The sequence below is a fragment of the Malaclemys terrapin genome, chromosome 17 (assembly GCF_027887155.1).
Source record: "Malaclemys terrapin pileata isolate rMalTer1 chromosome 17, rMalTer1.hap1, whole genome shotgun sequence".
Classification (NCBI taxonomy): Eukaryota; Metazoa; Chordata; order Testudines; family Emydidae; genus Malaclemys; species Malaclemys terrapin.
Window position 1 is genome coordinate 12,317,817 of NC_071521.1, and position 24,157 is coordinate 12,341,973.

Sequence of the window (24,157 nt, forward strand, 5' to 3'; positions counted from 1 at the left end):
GTGGGTTTTTTGCTCCAGCGGCTCAGACCCGCGTCCACACGCAAGACCCTTCCCCAGAGCAGGGCGCCTCCAACAACTGGTTAATTTCCTGCTGAATTAACATCTGCAGAGAGAGAGCTGCCTTTGGCTGGCACACCTCGGCCTATGTAGGACTCACTGCCCCAAATTCAGCTGTTGTGTTTAACCCCCCCTCTCTGCTGCACAGCGGTACTGTAGTGTCTTAACTGGGGGGCTGCAAACTGTCAGTCTCTGCTCCCACACCATAGTGATTACTTCTGTGTTAAATGCCTGCCAAGCACTGGAGGCGATGGGAGAGAGGGTGGGGGTGCATAAGGTCCTAGACAGTATAAATACCTAGATAGATTGATTATGGCTTGCCCACCCCTTGCCTTTATTGTAGCTGCAGGTTCCCCATTTAATAACTGGGCTAATCCATTGCCTCTCACAAGGCCCTGGCTTTGAGCTTCCCAGAAACATGGTAGCTCTTGAAAAAGCCGTTCAGAGCCTGCCTTTGCAACTCTCTCTCCTCCGGAGTGAGAGGGGTGTGAATCAAAGAGGTCCCTGCCTCCTCCTCCTTGCCCTGGCCTTTCTCTGAGGAATGGGCAAGACTCTGAAATTCAGCTCATTTAATGTTTGGGAGGGGTCAGTTGGGGCTCAGCCCATTGCAAAGCTAAAAGGGCCAGCTGCAAAATCTGGATTTGAACTCCACAAAGTTTGGAGAGAAAAGAGTCTGTGGGAGCCGAATCCAGGGGTTTGGGCTGGGTGCTTTCCATTTCTATAAAGTTCAGCCACCAGGTGAACCTAGGGCCCAGCATCCCAACTTCCCTAGCGGGCCGCAGGAGTACCTGTAGTAATTTACTAAAGTTTGAAGATCAAAATCTGCAAAACTATTTCTCTAAAGAAGTCCCAGACTATTAACAATAATATAAAGTAAGACTTCAAAGGTGCAAATATGCTTGTAAAAGAGCGATATATTTAATATTTATATATTCACTTCCTTCACAGACTTGCCCAGTACAGCGTTCAGGATTTGGTGTTTGATGATACCTAGATGAGTATCAGGGATGTGTTTTGTGAATGTCTGTGATACTACAAGGGAAACAAGGAATCCCGAGTTAATATCTTAGGTAAGTGAAAGCAGAACTGATTTTTCTCCTCCCCCAAAGTTTAAAATACATTTATTTTCTATAAATGTATTCTTTCGTGAAGGTAATGTGTAGAGCGTTAGTACCAATAAAAACATCATGAACATTATATCTAGGGTCCTAGTAGGTAGGGATGGAAAAGATGTATTGGATTCTCAAGTCCACTACTACAAGGACTGGAGATGAAAAAAGGGACATGCCAGTCATATTACACTTGTAACAAGTAAGGAAGAAGGGGCTTCTGGGAAAGGACATTTCCCCTTGTTGTTCACTTATAAGACGAACATAAAATCTGAAGAGCTGCTGAAGCTGTTGAAGTGCCCCTGAAAGATACCACTTTTCACTTCGCTGCATCGTAGTAAGTGTGTGGTGTACCTTGGATTATGTAAACAATTAGACATGTATGCCATTCCAAAGCGCCACAGAACTTATTTCCATGTGTCCCATCCTTTTCTTACACCCCAGTATCTTCCAATGCTCTAGGAATATATTTCCCCCTATTTTTTTCCTCTTAAAGAAATCAAGCTCATAGAAGTCACAACACTCCTCTTATAGGCTAGGACTTAAGGCCTCACTCTCTGGGTCTGAATGCTGGATATAAACCTCAGGTCTCTACTTAAGATAGCTCATAAGACCTTCCAGGGGCGCTAAGTGACTTGTTATAGTGGTTAAGCGTTGACTGGAGTAAGGAAACTAGCAAAGAACTAGTCATAACACCCATAAGAGGAGAAGGGGGATGAAGAACTAAGAGGTAGAGTTCACCTCCTGGCTCCTCCTTTCTGAGGTCTGCCCCATAATTGTTGATTTGGTGGCAAATGTGTTGCATGACGGCGGGTTAGAGGATTGTACTGTGTAAAGTTTGAAAAGACAATCTGTTGCCTCCGTTAGGGAGTGAAAGAACTGAATTTTTCATATGAAAAGGCACTGTGATCAGTGAACATTAAAAGCCACTGTATAATCAGACTTCTTATCTAGCAGAGCCTTATTTTGCATAATAAATTACAGACAGCCAACACAAGTCCCCTACCACACAACGTCAGATGCACTGAACTGGGGATTCTGTTACTCATATGGTTTCTTCAAAAGTTTAGGACCAAGATTTTTAAAAGTAACTAGTGATTTTTTTACGACATGTTAAAATGTCCTGTTTTTTAAATAGCGGGTGCTTGGCTCCTTTTAATGATCAGGACCCTTTAAGGTGTCCAATTTGTCCCTCCAAACTCACTAATCACTTTTGGAAAACTAGGGCTACACTTCCTCTAAACCAAAACTTTCGATTTCTCGTTCTAGGAATAATGCTATAAATTGTCCTACTGAGACCAACTGATTTTCATACAAAGTAAGTCTCTAGCATAAACCGTCAGTTTCCTCTGGAACCCCTTCCATTCTACTCCTTTAAAAAAATCTCTTGTTATAACTAAGGCTACTGATAAATTATCCCCTTGTCTTGGCTTTGTAATTTATCTCCATTTCTCCCACACCTCCTTTCCATACTGCAGCCAGGAACAATATCAGTCTCCAAAACAGAAACTTGGGTCTAAAGAACAGCAAAACCACAATCACTAAGCTGCAGAATGGACCAGATTAGCCAGAGGGAAACTTGAAAGGAAGCAAACATTAGTTCATTGGTGTTCGGAGCTAAGATGTCTATATAGGGGAGGGAGTAAGAGGAAGTGCGTTCTCTTTCCCCCTGCCCATTCAACATAACTGATCACCTCTCTGTAGAATGCACAGCCTATCCTATTGCCCATCCCAAAGACAAACTGTTCACCATTTGCTCCTCTTCCACTGCAGACTTTAAGTATTTGGGATGCCTTTAGCCTCTATTTCTGTCCTGCCCTAAATGATGCAGTTCCATGCCTTATTTCTCCTTCCTGGTTAACTTGTTCCATCTGTGGGCTGTGTTATTGGAGTTTATGCTGCAGGCTGTTAAACTCCACAGGGGAGGGGGAGTGCTGGCCCTTGTAAGTCCAAACATTGCCTGTGTAAACCAGTCTGGGGGCTTAACCACAGGAAGTTAACTAAACCCAGTTCCACTTCAAACCTAGCCCTTTCAACTCAATTATTTACAGCTTTCAAGGCTGGTGAAGGACTACTACAGTACACCAAGTTTAAGGATGCATTGTAGTGTGTAGATGGTATAAAGGCATAAAATATTGGCTGGAGTTCAGAACTATAATGGGAAAACATTGCCTGGGGAGGGTTTTAATCACTGCCCCTAGGAAACCATTATGTCAATGCAGTTAGCAATAGTATTTTGTGCTTCAATACAATGGGCCAGATTCTGATTAAGCGCGACCCAGGAATAACGCCCCTGAAGTCCGTGTTGTTACTCTGGGTTTGCACTGGTGTAACTGTCCTTGCTCTGCTAATGTATCTCAGTCCTGATACGCAGCTATTCTATTCTTAAGAGATTGTCGACCATGTAAAATTATGGAGATCTGGGGATGTCAAATCTGAACCACTGAGTACTAGATTCAGATCATCCGATTCCATTTACTTGTGACCTCAACTCCCAGTCTAGTCAGTCTCTAGGAGATAAATGTTAGGATTTAATCAGCTGCCAATTCAATCCTCTAATATTTGTTGTTAAAACTTTGAAGGGCCTGGTTTGTTTCATTTGCCAGACATTCGTCTTAGCAGGCAATGCCAGCTCTTCATAGCTAGTAGCAATTTATGTAAAGCTGTTAACTAAAGCTTGATTATATATAATAATTATTATTTATAGAGTGCTTATCTACCAAAGTCTAAATGCTTGACAAAAAATAGAGTAAAGGATTACAAAATAAATACAAATAGAATGGATTTACAGCTATATGATCAATTAATATATAATGTACAATTCATATTTATGTACATGTATTTATCCACAGCTGTGGAATATGCACACTCTAAAGGTATACATGCAGGTGTGGGACACTCCAAGATCAAATTACATGTACATTGTCTACACAGAAATGTGTGTGAATATGCCTAGCTCCAAATACACACACGGAGGTCTGTGATACTCCAGTACAGAAGCTATAAAAGGAGTCTTTCTACTAAGCGCTCTGTGAAAAGGCGAAGGTATTGAATAAAAGTTGTACAGGGTCCAGACTTTCCTTCTGAAGTTTAGGGCTAGGATTAGGTGGTGAAATCCATTTGATCATATTTTTAGGGCACTAAGTGAGGGCTGGAGGACCCTTCCCTTACACACAGCCCCCTCCAGACCGCTTTAGCACTGATGGAATAACACAACTCGTGTCAATATCACTCCGGGCGGGGAAGATTTCGAACCATGATTCAATCATTTCAACAACTGGCGTTCTCGAGGCACACGCCGCGTCTCCCTGAAAACGCTGAGTCGGTGTAATGCGCCCCTCTGGGCTGCCGAGGGTTTAAATTTCACATTTTCCCCGTGAATCAGACCCGCTCCCCACACGAACAGCGCCGGGGAAGATCGACGTGATCCGATCCACCGAGCCGCTCGCATTTCCTTCTGGGTCCCGTTTTAGCGAGACACCGCGAGGTTTAGGGGGAGGGAGCGGTGATTGACCCAACCCTCACCCCCCGAAAAGTGATTTAAAATTAAAATGTAAGTGGCGAGTCGCTCTGTAGGAATCCTGTCCCCTGGGCTCAGCCTGTCACTCCGGTCTCAGTCCCGTTCACACTGCGGTGGGATGGAGAAGGGAAGGGGGGAGAAAACGCCTCTGTGGGGGCGATGGAAACGTGCCGCTAATTATCACTAATGAAGGGCGGGCTGCTTGGCCCTTAAGGGCGGGGCTGGCTGGGGGAGCCTTTGCACCACTAGGGTCCCGGGTCCGCTGGCGGGGGAGCCGGGTACCCCAGAGCCCTGCTCCCGGGGATGCTGCAAAGCCCGAGGGGAAGGACAGAGCCGAGACGCGGCTCGGCCCGCAGATGAGGAGCCCGGACCACTGACCTACGTTCACCTGCCCGGCGAGAACCAGCGGCTGCCCCGGGGATCCGCCGCGCCAGCAGCGACTGCCCCGGGGCGGTAGGAGATCAGCGGGGTCTGCCCAGGAGACGCCTTCCTGGGCGCTTTTCTCCTCCGCTCTTGGGTCCTGGGAGATCGGCGGGGATGGGGGGGAGAGGGTCTTTCCTCCCCGGGGCTGCCTCGACCCCTCCCGCCAACACACGTGCAGCCCCTCTAAGTCGGCCCATCCCTTGCCCCCGATTCCAGCGGGAGGGGTTGGCAAAATCATTCCTGCGCTGGGGGTGCCGTGGGAGCTCAACGCCGGGCTGTGTGCGGGGCCACATACAGAAAGCAAAGGGGGGGTGATGCTTCATGAGGGAAAAAATATTTATCTGCGGGGCAAACACCACGAAATCTGAGCAGTAAAAGGACAAGGCTGAACTCGCTGGGGTCTCTTTAGAGCAGAGGGGCGATTTACTATATGCCCTGAAAGGTTTCATTGCAAGAAATAACCTGGTAACAGAGACCGAGATTTGCTAAGAGAACTTTTTTTTCACTATAGCAAGAATGAATTTGTCTCTAGGAAGAGTTGGGGGGGGGGGTTAGGGGTGAGAGAGAGAAATCAGTCTCCACAAAAATGTCCAATTAAAACAGCTTCCTGCCTGATGGACTGGATGGGGGGGGGGGAAACCAACCCGTTTGGTCCTGTTTTCTTTTTGACACTAACCCCTCCCCTCCCCCCCCCCTTCACGAGCTTGGGTTTTCCAGCAAATTTTCGTTTGGCTCATTTAAACAAACAAAAAACCTCGGATCTGTTTTTAGCGTAAAATAAATAGAACCAATTACTGTAGGAAAATGATTGTTTAACGTCCCCCCACCATCACCCCACCGCTCTTGATTTAAGCCCTTTGGAATAGCCCGCCCTCAAAACATTAATGGGGAGTTTATTTCGAAAGCATCAAGGATGCTGATTCTGGTGCCCAGTCCTATTCGTGGGCCCCTTCGCTGATAAACCAGGCCATACGCTGCAAAACACCTGACCCCATTCCTCTTGCCAACATGATTACATTAAGGGGCACAACAAGAACAGAGCAGCGTGTGTGTCTGTTCCTGCCCAGCGATTAGAGTGGGTGCCACACAGCTCATATGTCTGAGAATCAAACTCTCTAAATACCACTAGGGCAGCAAACTCCCTTTCAGCTCCACATACATATAAGATACACAGGTCCAGCTAGATTTTAGTTACAAGCCACATCTGCACTAATAAGGCTGAACAGTAGGGTGGGTTATATTTATTTATTTATTTGTTATTGGAGCCAGATCTGCTTAGGTTGAAAACATTTTGGTTCTGGAATTCTATAGAGTGGGAATTTATTAAGACTCAAGTGAAAAGAAATGATTCCCTTTATGTTGTGTCTTGTATTATTGTGTGTGTGTGTGTGTTTTGTTAAACATCTCCCTTCCCAATCATTGTCCCTGGTAAAAAACAAACATTTCCATCAGCCTGGGTATTTGTGTGTTTCTAGATACACAAACGCTGTCCCACCTCTGCTGCATACTGGTGAGGGTGAAAGCCGAGACTTTGACACACAAATACACAGCTGAAGTTGTGAGTTTTGTATATAAGTTTATATTTAGCCTGTCTGCAAAATAACAGCAACAACCAATCTGGCTCCCAAATCAGCCGCGTAGATGTGAGACCTTGAATGACGCAAATAAGAGAAAATATGGTGGGAGAGAAGCAGGAATTTCTAGCCGCCATGCAGTAGAGAAAAAAAACGTGGAAACATTTTTTCTCGTTTATTTTTCCCAGAACAAAACTTGCTCTCTTCCCTCCAGAACCTTGGAAACTAGGAAGCCAATGAGCCAGAGGAATTAATATTTCTTGCTTCCTTCTCCTCCTTCCATTTGTCTGTTTATAAAGCACTTTTTCTTTTCTCCATGGCAATGCAATTGACAACTAAAATACGATCAATGCGTGATCATAGCTTTAATCCGCTGGAAATCTGTTTTCTATCAGCCCCCTCTGTGTGTTTTACAGTCACATTACAGCAAGAGAGAAAGAGAGAGATCCGGTCCCATATTGACCCCAGCTTCAGACCTTCCGAATATGGCCTAATGCAAAGAGTATTGACGTCAGTGGAAATCTTTCCATTGACTTCAGTAGGCTTTGGATCGGGCCCCAGTTGAGCAAAGTTTGCAGCACACTCTCCTACCAAGAAACCCCCTGATCGTGCCTTATGGTTTTGTTCTTATAGGCCAGGCTCTGTTTTCCCTGGCTCCTGGGTTCAGTGCCATTTCCCCTCTCCTCCGCTTGCAGGAGGTTTACCGAGAATCAAAGGTCTGGTTTTCAAGCAGCGGAGGGTCTGCATGGTTTCTACAGCCAGAGGAGGGAAGAGGAGTATTCTCCCAGTGGTGCAAAATGAATATGTCCAGGGGAGGGGAAGGCAAGGAACCTCCCCTGGACAACGGGATGCTGTAAATGTCAATGGTTTGACTAGGAGAGAGCCCACCAAATGCATAGGGAGGAAGGTAGAACTGCTCCACTTGGCACTGGGCTTTTTAAAAACAGTTTTCTGACTTTATCCACCTCCTCTAGGAACATCCCATGTCTAGCTTGTGGCCGCGGGCCATTTCATAACGTTTTGTATGATCATTGCACCATCATCCAAGGGGCTCAGTGTGGGATAGTAGAGGCTGAGATTAAGGGCCCAATCCAAAGGCCACTGAAGCCAGTGGGAGTTTTCCCAGGGACTTTGATAACTTTTAGATCAGGCCACAACAGGCCTAGTCTACACACAGAGTTGCACCAGTTTAACTAAAGGCCTGATTTAAAATTCAATTAAACCAGTGCAACTTTGCTGATGGGACACTCTTAAATGGATTTAAACCTGGCTTATATTGGTTTAGCTTGCACCAGGAAATTTCCAGGCACAAAGTAAACCAATGTACCCCGTTTTAAGCTGATCTAAGTGTGTCCACACAGAGGGTTGCACCAGTTTAATTAAATATTTTTAAAACCGATTTATGTTAAAGGGATGCAACTTTGCATAGAGAAATCCTAAGCGAATTGCCCCAGTTAGTGAGAAAAGAACCTTCCCTCTCCAGGCTCCCAGCCCTCTGTTCTAACCAGTAGACCACACTGTCTCATCCAGTGGTTTATGTCACTGCTGGTTTAGAACATCCTGGACTCCTTGGAACTGTGAACTGGGTCCCTGCAGGGCTGGCTCAGCTAAGTATGCAGCGAACTGCGTCACGGTCTTTTGGATGAGACATAGAACATGTAGGACTTGTCTGCTCTGCTTGCCTTAATATTTGCTCAAGGAGAGCTCCATCTCTCTGCGGAGGTGTTATGCGCGATGGGTACCCATGCAAAGCAGCTCCCCCTCCCTTTGAGTTTAAAATGTCTAGCATTTAATGACATTGCTTTTCATTGTTGCATAATGTGGATCGGGCCCATTTGGTATATAAAGAAAGAATGCTATAAATTCAGTGGAGTTGCATTGGTCTGTAAGCAAGGGCAGAAATGGCCTCCTCTGGCTCCGGGAACATATGCTGGAAAGGTTGTTGTACATCTTCACGCTGCTTTTTACAATATTGATTTGGGGCTCTCTGCTCCCCCAGTGAGGCACAGCGTGGATGGGAGGATAGAGAGTACGCAAGGGATGTGGCTGTATCATGCTTGTGGGGGGAAGTTACACTTCCTGGGGTGATGCCCACCCAAGTCTCAGAAACAATTTTATGCAGCTGAACCTTGGGGTGGGAATAATGCAGTGTGGAATGCTCTGGGGGAAGGGAGAGGAGGCTTTCCCTATAATATTTGACTCAGATGGAGTTGGATTTTTACCCGCTGCTGAAAATTAGCTCACAGACACCACGACTTGTCAGTTTCCCTGATCCATTCTCAGATGTCACCAGCCTTCACTAAGTACAAACAAATGGGGAAAGGTTTTGCGAGGGAGGAGGTACCAAGAGGCAAAAGACAAGCTTGATTAATTGGTAGATCTTAGTAAATACTGATCGATTGATGTTTGCCCAATGCCTTGAAAACCTGATAGAAGTGCTGCTGTTGTTAAAGGAAGTTATGCGGCATGCCATCTGTATAAAGCAGCGTTTCTCAAACTGGGGTCGCCGCTTGTGTAGGGAAAGCCCCTGGCAGGCTGGGCCGGTTTGTTTACCTGCCCTGTCCGCAGGTCCGGCCGATCACGGCTTCCACTGGCTGTGGTTCACTGCTGCAGGCCAATGGCAGCTGCTGGAAGCGGCGTCGAGTAAGTCCCTCGGCGTGCGCCGCTTCCAACAGCTCCCATTGGCCCGGAGCAGCGAACCGTGGCCAGTGGGAGCCGCGATCGGCCGGACCTGCGGTCAGGACAGGGGCTTTCCCTACACAAGTGGCGACCCCAGTTTGAGAAACACTGGTATAAAAGAATGTGAATTAATGGGTAAAAAGGGTTGAGAAGTTACCAGTAATAACTTGCAATCATACAGCAATGCATCTCAATGGCTAAAGAGACATCCAGGAGCCACCTCTATCCAGTGAGGATAGCATTGTCTTACAACGCCCTACCTCTGTGCCAGCAAGAGGCAAGTGAGATTGAACACAATCCTAAACCTATTTTCCAACATGGATTTTGGCTCTGCACTTGTTTTTCCCACTACTCCACGAAGTTTGCATCCAACTGCTTTGCACATGGCTTCGGTGCCATGTTCTCAGTGCTTATTATTCATGTATTTTTTGCCAGCGGATTTTGGCTCCTTCAAGGCTTATTCCTACGAAGGGGTATCGTATGGCCCTCAGTATGGTTATGGACCCTTAACGCATGTTTTAACCACCAGCACTGGCTACAGCGACCTTACAAGGACTGAAACAAACTAGACTGATCTAACACATGCTCCTGGTTCACATTTCTCAACCGACGTTGGAGAAGATTCCCTTCTAATGCCTCATACCATTTCTGGCATTTGTTTTGCTTCCCTCTGTGCGAAACAAAAGGGGGTCAGATCTAAAAATATTAGAATGATCCTTGAAAGGTTTGTCTGAAGCTTAACAGTTATAACAGCTCCAGAAGGAATCGGTTCAGACATGAGATCCTGTGCCAAGGGGTCTCCAACGGATGCCATGTTTGGGAGAGAAAAGGGGAGATAGATAACACAAACTCCAACATCTGTGATCTGAAACATCTTGTTATATGACACTGGATCAGATGTTCAACCACAAAAAAACGATTAATGACATTGCAAATGCCCTCAATTGTCTGAAACCTCAATTATCCACCCGTCTAGCTATTCTCCGTCAGGTCATTTGGGGAACTGAGATTGCATTACGTATATAATATATGTGGTTCAAGCCAATGCAATTTCTTGGAGGTTGCTCCATCATTAATTCCCCCTTTAATGTCCCTGAGTATTGGGCAGAACATGTAGGAGCATCATGCCCTGTTTTTAGAGTCCTAAGTGTTGCAACTAGGTGATGTTCGTCTTGCCTATGCTGGGTTAATTTTTTGCACTAGTCTAGTTGCATGGGACTTTTGGAGTTTGACCCTAAGTCCAAGAATTCCCCTGGATTTCACTATGTATCCCACCACGTACAACGAGAAAAATCCCAGAAAGCACACAGCTCAGTAGCGAAGCAAAGGACCATGTTAGTGAGTACCAAGGCCCTGTTGTGTGTCCGCAACTTACAGTCCGAAACAGGACACCATTGTTCATGTAAACGCTATTACTGTAGCTTATATACTGCACGCCGGTTAGTGCGTAGTAAACACCCTGCGTAGACAAGGTGCACGGCGGCACACGCTGGCTGTGCATGCACTACCGTGGCGGATGCTGTCCCGGGCACCAGCATGGCTTTTCTCCGCTTAAGATGTAAGACCCATTGGTGCAGCACATCTACACTAGATCAATATAGTTACAGGGGTGCAACAAAATCAAGGGTAGGCAAAGCTCTAGTATAAGCTTTAACCTGTTCTATTCTGTCTAGGATCTTACACCATACCCATCCTCAGGGCCGATTCTAGGCTCCCAATTGGGCGGAGGGGCAAGTGGGCATTTTGGGGCTCCTGGATGATGCTGTTTAAAAACAACCAACCTTCCAGGAGTCCAGGGGCTGGTTAGACCCCTGGAAAAGCTCAGATTTTAAGATTTTGAAAAAGTAAAATTCAGCAGCTGTCAGCCTTTTGTCTTTGTCACTTCCACTGCTTAGCCCTGGATAACTTTGTACATATGTTGGGTTTTCTGACTGTAATTGCAGCCCTTTGCAGATTATTGGGGGGGGTGGCGGGGGGCAAATGTTCTCTTTACCACCTTGCTTCCGGGTAGCACCAGGCCTGCTCATCATAGCGTCTGAGTGCCTGAACTCGCTTAAAACTCATTTCCCTTGACTGTGTTCCGTGCACTTGAGAGCATATGCAGGTCTGAGGTGACCTTTATATGCACAAAGAAGAAGAGCAGGTAACTTGCGGGAAAGCCCATTCCGGCTTTTGAAGACGAGGATGTTGTTTTTCTCCCGGCACCTAGGAGATCATGTATGGTGTGTGTTTATTCTGGAGTATGACATGAATTGTGCTGCAGAGCTCCTGATGTTAGGAGGGCCCTTGCTAACTTGTACAAATAAATCAGTTTTGTTGAGGTTGGAGCTGAGATCCCCAGCAAGTGCTCCCCATACAGACCGAATGGGAGGGTCCCCTGCTTATTTTTCTAAGCTAATTTCACAAGAGTGTATTTTTACGATGTTTAAAAATAACTTTTAGAACCTTTGAAGCATGCTTCTTCCACAAGGCTCCGAACCTCCAGTTCCCCCACCAAGATACATGCTGCCAAAATATAAAATCACAGAACTAACCAACCCCATAATATACATCACTACTCCCTTGCCGTCCTTCTCTGCATCTCATTCCCCATCCATGCCCATCGGTTTAAACTGGAAGGCCCGGATCCTGAAAAATATTTAGACGCCTAACGTCCAGCAATTTCAATGGAAGTAAGGCGCTGAAGTACCTTTGTAGATCCATCGGGGCCTAAGTTCTTTAACGCAACAACCTTGTCCTGCAAGGAGCAACATGTGTGTACACAGAGCTGTGTTACGCTTGCCCACTGTGCGGTTTCTTACACTTTCCCCTCTTCGCATCTAGTGCTGGCTACTGCTGGAGACTGGATAGTTGACTAGGTGGACCCTATAAGTCTGAAGAAGCCTGGCTCCCTGACAGCACTATATAGGTTACAATACAGCAGTCTGCCCATTTTCACACTGTTATTGTGCTGATCAGTATAATGCATATCGCTGATATAGTCTCTCCTTGGGGGGAAAACTACAGCCTGTAGATTAACTTGGTCTCTTCCATCTCCAGCTTTTGGGGCTAAGTCAAGAGCATGGACCGGCACCAGAACCTCTCAGATATTGGCCTCTCCCCACAATAATCTTCCTCCTACCCTGACACACACACACACACACACACTGTTGGCAGCCTGTGCTGCTGATGCCATTCAAGTTGGAGTCACGTGAGAGGCACCTTTGGCCCAGGGTGTGTCTCTTCCTATCTGGGACCTGTGTCAGCAGCAGTCAGCAGTGTGCATCGCCACTGATTGCTCACGGCTGCACTGCTGCAACGGGCCCTCTGCAACTGAGGATTCCCTTGGATTCTGCCTTGAATCCTTCCCTGCCAGCCACAGCGATCTGGATGCTATAGACACAGTCTCTGTGCCATGAGGCTGGAAGATTTAAGGTGCCTGATGAATCGTATTCTTTTCCCAGTGTCAGCACAAAAAGCTGTAATAACTGGCTAATGAAGTACAAGTGTTGCAACCAGATGGGGATTTTAACTCTCTCCAGGAGGTGCACTGGCTCGATGGGGAATGGACTCCTAACCTTGCTCAAACTGCTTTTTGTGGTTGGAAAAACTCACACTGTGGCAGGGCAGTAGAAGCAGCTTTTGCAGATTTTTCCAGCGGCGCCACTCGCCCCCAGATTCTCACACCGTTGGGTTTGAGCTGTCACAGCTCAGCATGGCTATCAGTTTGCATTTCCTCAGAAATCGCAAGCACTAAATCAAAACTAAACTTTCATTCATGTCTGTTTTTTAGTGGCAGCAGTTAAAAGGGCCTGGACTGACAGCCTTAGACTGCAGATAATGCTTATGAATTATTTATATTATGGACATACTCAAGATCTGGGCCTCCCTGTGCTAGGTGCTGTACAAGCACATGGTAGGAGACGATCCACGCCCTGGAGAGTTTACAGTTGAAATAGACAAGACTGAGGGCAGGAGTATGGGAGCATTATTATCCCCATTGGGCAGCTGCAGTAGAAAGGGCCGTCTAGGAGATAGGGTACATAACTGGCCCTCAAGAGACCTCTGTTCGATCCCTGCCTCTCTGTGACCTTGGGGAAGTCACTTAGGCCCACATCCTCAAAGATATTTAGATTCCTAACATCCACTGATTTCAATAGGAGTTGGGAACCTAAATGCTTTTGGTGATCTGGGCCTCAGTTCCCCATCTGTACAATGGGGGTAGCAGTCCCTTAGCTCAGGGGGGTGTTGTGAGGTGCTCCGAGCGGAGGGCTGCAGGAATACAAACACAATTGGCCGAGGCACTTTCTAGTGACTGGAGTCACTTGCCAAGGGTCACACCTGGCGTCTGTGGCAAAGCCAGGAGCTGAACCCAGGTCTCCTGAGTCCCAGTCCAGACACTTAATCATGCGGCCAGCCTTCCTCTCTACAGCATTCACAGCCTGAGGACAGATTTCCGCACCCCATCTTCCTATCTTAAGCCTGACCTAGAGGAATCCTCCCTAGGACTGAGATAGGAGCTCAGGTTCCCTGCCCTATTCATTCCTGGGCCTCTCTGCAGAGATCACCCGCAAGGGCAACAAAGGTCGATACAGTTTTAATTGCTAATGTGCATGTGTCTAATGCACTCACACTGTACCTCTAGGTGCCACGTTTGTTAGTAAGGCCAGCGCCGCTTCTGTCTGGAATATGCCGCCTCTACCCCCTGAGCTCGTCCTGCTCCGCTTTCCTAACTGTAGAATGTGCCCTTTATTCAACCCCGGGGGCCAAATACTGCCCTGGTCTAGAGAGAGGTTGCCCGAGTGTAAATGAGGGCAAGAGCTGTCCTTGTATTTGCAGGGATCAAATCGAAACGGTGAGTAATGTTTACATGGAAGCATTGGAATGGTTAGTCTTGCCCTTAGATTTGCATCACTTTGGTTTATGGACCAACCAACGACTACCCTCCGGGACCGTCTTGTAACTCCTGGCCAGGCGATCCCCAGGGTAGACCTGTAATTATTTTGTTGCTCTAAACACAAAACCTCGTCTCCCGGGATCTAAATATTGTAAGTGACACAACAATTAATCTCGGAACTGAATTCCTTGTTAACTTCAAATATGGTAAAAACCCCTCCTCCATCCCTGGGCATTTAGACTGCCTTTGCCATGTAATTACGTAGCCGCTGCATGGATGCAGCATGTGCCACGGAAAATAAAGGGACTGCTGAACAGATAGGCTTGGACTTAAGTGTGGTAGCGAAGGATGGTGTCCGGTGGTAGAGAGCCCAGGGCCAGACCTCTGCCAAAGGGACGCCTGGATTGTAACTATGCTTTGTGATTCCTCCTGTGACTGAGACAATTGAACCAGGGGAAGCATTTCTATAGCACTATGCATCTGGGCAGCTCAAAGGGCTGTACAGATGTTGATTAAGCGTCACATCAGCCCTACATAGTAAGTGCCACAGGCATGAGTAGCTTCATTTCACCCCTGGGGAAACAGAGGCACGTCTAGGTTAAGTGAACTGACCCAAGCTGACACAGGTTCCAAGCTACAGCCCATTGGGTGTCTTTCCATTGCCTTATGTGGATTGGGCCCATAGTGAATAGTCAGTTGTTGAGCCGGGAATTCAGCCCAGGAATCCTGCCTCCCGCTTCCCTGCTCTAACTGTAAGGCCAAACTTCCTTCCCCCTGCATCTTAGCAGATTTTTAGCCCGTTGTGGAAGGGAAAGTCAACCACTTCTCCCCTCATTGGAAGGGCTTGCTCGTTAAATCATGAGAAATCAATTAGATTTAATTCTGAGCATTATGAAATCTGTGATCAAAAGGCAATTGGAAAGGGTGCGGGAGAGGGTTTCTCCGCTGCCTGCTGGCCCAGCCAGGCCGCTACAACTAGGAAATTCATTTTATTAGGCCCCATTGCCTGGCTGGAGAGTCATCAAGAGCCCATTGAGACTGGATATTGAGGGCGAGATTTTTTCAATGCTGCCGATGAGATTTAGACACCAAGGGTGTCATCCTGGTCCCACTGGAGTCAATGGTGGTTTTGCCATTCATTTCAATGGAGCCAGGATTTCACCTCCAGTTCCCAATCCCTTATTCCCTCAGTAGCTTTGTGAATCTCGCCCCAAAGATCCATTGTCTGGCTGTGCCCATTGTTCCCCTAGCTGCTACGCAGGATTTCAGGTCAGTATGTGCATATGTACAGACCCAACTCCACTGCTCACCAGGCCCGCTCACAATCCCTATCTCTGCGCTGCTGAGTAGCAGACTGCCCTCGAGAGGAGTGCAAAGGGGACTGACTGGCACATAGACCCAAACTTTGGTTGGTGGGAGAGGGATTAGCAGCAGGCTCCATCCTCTCCTCCACCCTGTAGCCTGCAGGAGTGTCAGCAGAGTGACTCCACGCCAGCTGTTGAGTTTGGAGATGGGGATTCCACCCCTTAGCCATGATACATGCATTGCCAGGTGCACATCTTTTACTCGGGCTGTGTGCTCTGTGCAAGGATTTGGCCCTACATGGGAGCTCACACCATATATTGTTTTGGGAGTGACTGTGATTCCTTTGGCGGGTGGCTGGATCATCCTGGGGTGAGATTAGGGATTTATCACCCGATAGGTTTTGGGTTGGCCTATTCAGAGGAAACCTGGATTGTCTGATCCCACAGTAGGAGAATTCAGTGGCAGGTGGAACTGCTGGGCTTGTGGTTCTTTGCCTTTGGTTGACACCAGCAAGTTTGTACATGATTGGGATAGAGAACTGCACTCTCAAAATCAGGTTGGGGAGAATGAATCATGACACCTTCCCACTTTGCCTTGTCCTGTGCAAGAGGTGAACTGAGAGGAGAAGGGGTCGACAGGAGAGAGAGAAACTGAATTAGCCGAATCAAGATAGAAACTAGAAATGACCCTGGGAATGATAATACAAAACTTCAATCTTGCCCGATCCAACGTCCTTTTCATCAGAACTTCCAAGGCAGGTTCTGAAGGGACAAACCTTGATGGAGGGAGGGAGCTAATCCATCATCCATGTGTCCACCAAAATACCATTCCATCATCTGACAAAGATTATAAAACTAGCCACAGACACAGACTGTCAGGTTATACACGTGTCCTCTCTGCCTCTATAGAAACTTAAAATGTAGCCCTCTGTGGTTAGTCAATAGTCATACTAATAATTCATTTAAAAACTCATGTAGCAGCCCATGGAGAGCCGTGGGAAACTGCAGGCCTAGAAAGATCTGACAAAAAACCATTGAATCCCCAAACTCAGAATGCAACTCACCATCTGGCACTGTAACCCCCTCATTAAAGGGGCACTGTCAAGATAAAAACCAACCCTATGTATATATTTTAGAACTGCTTGAAACGTTCTTCATTTTTCCCCATTGAAAATGGCCTCTTTTTTTTTTTTTCAAAACCAGAAAGCTTAGTGAAAAATATTTTCAGTGAATCCCCCCCCACAATGTTTTAAATTTCCCGCCCACCATTTTTTTTCAGTGGCAAAATGGGAAAAGAAGAGATAAAGGAGGCAAAGAAAAGAAAGGGTGGGGGGCTGACCACCCAAAAACTAGGAAATGATCTGAACCAAAATTTTTGTGACAAATTTCAAATAAATAAAAAATTGTTTCTTTTCAAAACCCACAAAGTGAACATTATTTTGAAATTTTTTCTTTACCATTTTTGACCAGTTCTAACTTATTTCCTCTTATCTGTGCTGTTTGGAGCACCTTCATCTCACTACATCTGAAAGAGTTTTAAAAACCCAATGTGTACGGCTAGTCAAAAACTTTCCACTGTAAACCTTTTATGATGAAAAATTGAATTTTTGACTAAAATAATTTTTTTCAAGAAAAGCGTCTACTTTCTGTGGGGAAAAAATTCAACTTTTTGTCAATAAACCAAAAACCTGAAGAATTTTCAGTTTTTTGATTAAAAATATAATTTTTCCATGGGATCCTCCTCCCCCACCAATTTTCCGACCGTCTCTATCACTGTATTTGGCCTCCTTTTTGCTGTTTACTATTTGCGCTTTGCTTGAGACTGGTTGCTTTCACTTCCTGTTTGTCATCAGTTTCACTTCTTGGTTCTCCTGTTGGGGCAGGGGAAAGGCCTGAAATGCCCTTGACCCAGAAAACTCCAAGGAATAAAGTGTGTCCACATATAGGTACGTGAAATACTATTGCTCTTATTGTCCTGGTTGTTGTTTATATTCACACTAATTTACATTTAAAAAAATCACTCGAGCATCACTGGTCCCAGCTGCCATCTTGTATGTGTCTCTGTTCCTTTCTTCATTTACAGCTGCTTTACATACAACAAGAGCAAACTTTCCCATTCTGATGGCTATCTCCTATCATTTGGGGCAGGAGCCAGAACCTAGCACAATGGGGTCCTGCTCCAGGACTACTGCTCCAAAGCACTACAGTAATATAAATAATAATAATGACAAACTTAGTAAACGAAGAAGGACCTGGCTTGAAATCAATCCATTCTGGTGTCCAAGACTATGAGGGGGATGAAATATTCTTAGTAAACCACTGGGCTCTCCCATGAACTGAGTGTTGCACATGGACTAGTCCTATCTGAGAAGGCTTTCTCTAGCCATGCCGTATGAATCGTCTCTTTTTTCCTGGGAGCTGGGACCTTTGAAAATCCTGCAAAGGGCAAGTGTTTCTCCTGGGTGACCATATTTAACTTTGGTGCAGCAAACCCTTGCAATGGAACAACTCAACTTACAGAAATTTCTCTAGGAACCCTGACGAAACAGATCATTCCTAGAGGTTTGTAGCTTTAGTCAGTGAGAAACAAACCAACCAAACCAACTCCGAGGTTCGCAATTTCCCCCCCATCCCCAAGAAACACCAAAAGTAACTGCACTGTTTGAAAAGGCATCAGTCAAGGCCTGCTGGCTAAAATTATCCTTCTGCTTTATCATCTTGAGAACATTAAAGGCTGTTGTTAACAGATGTTTTGCGTTAGACGTTATTTGTTAGTCTAATGAAAGGAGGTGAACAAGCTTTCAAGACCTCAAAAGTTCTGCGTAAGGTTTTATATGAGAGATTATTGCATTGCTCTGGTAGACAAAAGAGATGCTTGCCAATTCACTTGGTATTTCTTCCTTTGATTTTGTTGTATTCAATCATTTTGCATTGTAATTTTTGATCTAGTTAAATGTCCCATTTAATAAGTACTGCACAATGTGTATTCATGTGCACAGCCGAACATCAACAAATAGATGGATCCTTTTGGTAGTAGTTGGAGACTGAACTGGCTAGCCGTACCTGTGTTCTAGCAAGTAAGAAAGCAAATTACCCATAAAGCAAATGCTACATGTGAAGAGGGGAGTGGTGATGGCCATGGGGATGAGAAGCAAGAGATGGTGATGGCTCTTTGCCAAGAGCCACTTGGAGGAGAAGACATTGTCAATACATGGATGTCCGTTGTGGTGGTGGCTTTGGGATGCCATTGCTGGAGAATGAAGGGGGGTGTGTGGCCAAGGATGAAGATTAATTTGCTGTGCTAGCTGTGGGAGGTGTAGTCCTGATATTCCAAGAACAAGGAAGAGGGGCAATGCTGCATAGGGCTTTCTGCTGGCCAAGGGAATAACCCTTTGTGTCTCTCTGCAAGGATCTCAAAGTGCTGTTAATCCTCACAGCAGCAGATAAGGTAGGGAATATCTCTTTATGGATGGGAGGAAAACAGGGACCCAGAGAGGGGAAGCTACTTGCCCAAAATCACAAAAGCGATGGGTAGTAGAGTGAGGAAGAGAACCCAGGGTACCGGAAGTCACCATAGCCATTCTGTGCGTTGGGCCTCCCTGATTCCTCACAGCTGTGGCCTTTCTGTATGTATAAGGGGGTGGGGGGAAACAGTTGTCATGGAGACATGATGCAGTTCTTCGTCCAATGTGTTCATGTTCAGGACACATGGCGAGAATGGCGTTCCCACCATTGGGACCCACTGAATGATTCAATTCCAGAGACCTCACGTCCTGGAGGGGCCACAAGGGTGTTGGACTCTGGACCTCAGGTCCTTCATGGAAATGCTCAGGGAGATTATTTCATTTTACTTTTAATGTTAATAAACTTGTTGCCACAGTCTGTGACGTCAGCCATCAAAACTGCATCTAGCAGAAGGAGCGATGGCCATAAAAAGAAATGAGACATCATGTTGAGTGCCTGTTTCCGTTTAGGATGACAATAAAAGATAAGGTTATCATGTGAACCCGCTTCTGTCATCACACTGTCTCCTCTCCATAAGGGAAAGCATCCCAGATGTGCAGTGAGGGTGAGATTGGTTGCAAAGGGAGGACATGCTATAGGTTCACCTGGTCTGTATTTGGATTCTGAGTTCAGACATGGCTCAAGAAGCCAATCTTCAGTTTAAAGGGAGCTCTGTGGAGTATTGGCTCAATGGGAAGCGGCCTTGACACTTACATGGTTAGACAATTTCCCCCTCCCCCCTCTTTCTATTCAGCTTCTGATTAGTGAGTTTTAGCTCCCAATTTTTCCATCACCCTATTACCTAGATATTCAGGTATGGCTGGTGGGAATCAGAAACACTTCACTTCCATGGGGCCTTTCCTCAGAGAAGCTCAAACGCCTTCCTGAGATGCCTAAATATCATTTATCCCCATTTTACTGATAGAGACACTGAGGTAGGGAGAGGTGACGTTATTTGCCAAAGGTCACACAGTGAATCAGTGGAAGAACCAGCAATAGAAACCAGGAGGCCTGATCCCAGACCTGTGGTCCAACCATTAGAAGACATTAGGGCCCAATCCTGCAGACACTTACGGGCATGATGCATACTCCTGCATGGAGACTTGTTGAGTCCAAGAGGACTACTTGTGCTAGTAAGGACTATGTCTGGCAGTAAGCGTTTGCAGGATCAGACCCCAGTTAGCAGTTTGGACATGTGGTGCTAAAGTACGTGCAATGAGAATTAGTTAGGAAACACACTTTATGACAATAATATCAGTTCAGGAAACTAAGGGCCAAATTCTGCTCTTCGTAAAACAGGTGTAAACCTGAAGTAACTCCGCTGACATCGATGGCGTTGCTCCAGATTGACACCAGTGTTGCAGAGATCAGAATTAGTCCCTCTGGATCAAATGTTGCCATCTCTCAGATCTACATGGCTGCCGTTCTATACAGCACAGGGGAGGGCTAGGGAGAGAGGAATCCTTGCTCTGCAGATCTCAGCCAGCATGTACTTCTCTCCCAACACAGAGACCCACATTGGTGGATGAGGTTTATGAGCGGATTGAGGAAATTGGCATTCCCCCTACATGTGGTCTGCGGCCCACACATCATTAGCCCCAGATGTGGCGCTAGCTGCTACTCTTCATGGCCCTGAATCAACAAGGCACTTAAGCACGTGCTTAAGTTTAAGCATGTGAGTAGTTTAATTGAAGTCAGTCAGTCTATTCACACGCTTAAAGTTAGGCAGCTGCTTAAGAACCTTGCTGAATCAGGGCCTATGTTAATAGGTTTGGGTTAATGTGGTGGGGTGGGCTATGATGCTTACATGTTTTAATTACCATTTGCATAGCACTGTCAGGGCACGATTGGTATTTATTTGGGCAGTGGTAGCAGGCAGCGCCCCAGCATGGCCCAGGACCCCACTGTGCTAGATGCTGTACGTACAAACAGAACAAAATGCTGGTCTCTTCCCCAAGCCACTTGTGCTTAACTGGGAAGGTTTAATGTCTGGCATTTGATAAAGAATTTTAGGCTAGCAAATGCTACAAATACAATCTACCAAATATTAGAAACCCAAAATGTACAACCCCTCCTACCTCACCTGCCTGTTTTTTTAAGGCAATATTCCTTTTGAAGTTCTGCTTTGGTTTGGAAGAGACGCTGAAATTCTGCTTGTGCTTAGATGTTTCCTGTCATTCCCAATGCTAAGGTGGAAATGCCTTGTAAGTAAATAGGAAGGTCAATATTACAAGTAATTCATGTGTTAACATGGAAATCAATAGCAGCAGACCCCTTAACTACAGGGGAAAGGTCAGGACCCTAAAATAGCAGTTGTATACGTGATAAAATTGTGGGCCCATTGAATCCATTGCACAAACAAGGAATGCGGAACTGGACCCCGTGATCTTGTATCCCTTATTATGTCAACACTGGATGAAATCCTGGCCCTGTTGAAGTCAACAGAAGTTTTGCCACTGACTTCAATAAGGTCAAGATTTCACCCACTGACTTTGGTTAGACAGTGCATGGAAGTCAGGACTACAGCCTGGAGCCATTCAGTGAAAAGACCTGGGTGCCGTTTCCTGCAAATCTCTGCTCCGGGCACAACAGCAATTCACAAAGCAAACAAAACGTTAGCTTGAACAGGGAATGGGATACAAAATAATGCGGAAAATATTCCAATGCCATTGCATAAATCAATGGCGCAGCCTCATCTGGAATACTGTGTTCTGTTCTGGCCACCCCCTCTCAAAAAGGACATCGCAGAAAGAGAAGGGTGATGAAAAGGACCAGAGCCCCGGAGCGGTTTCCAGCTGACAAGAGAGCGAAAAGAGTGAGGCTGTTTAGGGGGGGAATGAAGAAGAGGAGACCTGAGGGAAGCGTGCAGAGTAATGACAGGTACAGAGAAGATAATTCGGTGTTCCTATTCACCCGCTTGTGACTTACATGAGCAAGGGACAGATGAAGAAACTAAACCATGATTTGAGGACTTCAGTGGCTCAGACACAAGTTTGATACAGGAGTGGGTGGGTGAGATTTTGTGGCCTGCGTTGTGCTGGAGGTCAGACTAGATGATCATAATGGTCCCTTCTGACCTTGAAGTCTATGATTCTATGAAAGGCAACACATTCAAAACCGATACCAATTAATGTATTTTTACCTGGTTAGCCTGCAGAACTGACTGCCACAAGATATCATTGGGACTGAGAACGCAGAAGGATTATAAAAAGGATTAGACTTTTACACGGATAATGAGACCAGCCCCAGCTACACTAGGCAGGGCATGAACCAACCAGTAACTGACAGGGATAAGAGTTAGGAAGAAACTTCCCTTATGGGCAGTTTATCCCAGAACTACCCTCATCAGGGTTTATTGCCCCTTCCTCTGAAGTATCTTATACTGGCCACTGTGGGGAACAGGATACTGAGTAGATGGGCCACTGGTCTGATCTGATCTGGTCGTTCCTATGCTCCCTGTGTTTATACAGCTCGCTCTGTTTTTCCTACGCTCCTTGTATTTCCACATCTCCATTGAAAGGACCTATGGGGTGCCAGTTATGCACGAGAGGGGTCTATTGTAGCTTCATTTCCCCCAGTACTTATGGGGGCAACAGTTTTGGTCTCTTCGCTTTCCCCTTTATTCATCCCCTTCTCCGCAACACCCCACTTTGGGTGACCTGTGAATGTTAACAACATGTCGAGGCTGCAGAACAAGATTCTGGCAAGCAGACCACTGCCGCGGCTTGCAGAACCTGAGCCCCATAACCACCATCAGGCCGCTATCAAAGACAGGCGGCTTCGCTCTCATAGCTGCCTCTGGCCCCAAGTACGGAAACAGGGATGTATGATCTAGTGCTAACAGCAGGCTTGGAAGCCAGCGTTATCCTGCGTTTGAATCCGGCCTGGGCCACTGCCTGCCTTCATCTATCAGCCCACCTGTAAAATTGGGGAGGAGAGCAGGACTTTGGTGAATGCCTGATTCCAACACCCCCTCCCCCCAATGAACTGTAAGCTGTGAAAAACAACAGCAACCAGCCCTCTGATTTATAAGTGCTACGTAGCGGCTATTGCAGTGTTCTTAGCCCCAGCCCGTCAGAAAGCCAGATGCGGCTAAACCGGGCCTGCGTTAACCAGCCAGGACTTTCCAAGATTAAGAGAGCGTGCCTGAGATTTTCAAAGGAGCCGGCCGTTCTTCATCTTCCCTTTCCCCCGGTTCAACAGTTTCATTCCCCTCCCTGTGTGGTCGATAAATCCTTCTGCTTTCCTCCTGTGCGGACACTCGCGTGAGGTGGATTGGTGGGAGTACGCTCTTTCTCTTTGCAAAGCGCTTCTACCTTCTACGCTACCCACACGTTCCTTATGCTGCTCTTGGCTCCCCTGGAGATAAGATGGGACAGACTGGAGGGGTAAAATCCATGGTTAACCCTTTACATTCCTGCTCTGGCAAGTGTCTGGGGCGTGTAGAACTGAACTGAATGAACATCCTATCACGCACATTAATGGGGAACGTCTGAGCATATCAGTGGAGAGAGTTTTCCTGTTATAAGCTTTACTTAGATGTTAGTGAGCCCTTAAAGGGCTTAGGGATCCCTTAGGTTGAATAGTGAGGTCCTGGTCAGAAGAAACAAAGGCAGTTGTCTGACAGCTGGAAAAGTTACTTTTGTTTCTGTCCTGCAGTGGCCGGTTGATTAAAAAGGCTTTTCTGACTCTCTGGTCCTCTTTAGTTTTCTGATATGAGCACACAGGAAATGTAACATTACATGGGTTCATTAGCAACAGAGTTTCCAAGCAAGTAACAAAAAAGGGGCAACATTAAACTTGGAAATCCAGCTCACTCCCCCATGGCACTAATTGATTACAGATGCCCCTCAGCTCAGGGGGGAACTAGTCCGTCTTACCAGTATCCCCCTAAGCTGTCTCCCCAAACGAAGCCCCCTGAGATACCCTGATTTATTTCTGTATATCTCTTTGCAATTTCCCATTATCTCCCCCACCACACCCACACCCCCACGTTATACACCAGGCAAACAGGACAGTGCGGTGGAAGTTGGGGTGGGAACTAATCACTGGCGTCTCACAGGATCCGAATAAAACCTTCTGTGGTGCTCTCAATCTGCGAGAGCCTGCGA

At 46.3% G+C, this 24,157-nt stretch overlaps 2 protein-coding genes across 2 annotated transcripts in view; one reads left to right on the top strand and one right to left on the bottom strand.

Annotated features, from left to right (window-relative positions):
* PRRX2 (paired related homeobox 2) overlaps positions 1 to 24,157 on the bottom strand; it is a 70,152-nt gene that overhangs the window by 38,987 nt on the left and 7,008 nt on the right. The window lies entirely within an intron of this gene.
* ASB6 (ankyrin repeat and SOCS box containing 6) overlaps positions 1,102 to 24,157 on the top strand; it is a 61,055-nt gene continuing 37,999 nt past the window's right edge. The window contains exons 1-2 of the mRNA XM_054007826.1: positions 1,102 to 1,127; positions 2,436 to 2,484. The gene's annotated coding sequence lies outside the window, so the exon portion shown is untranslated. The remainder of the gene's footprint in view (positions 1,128 to 2,435; positions 2,485 to 24,157) is intronic.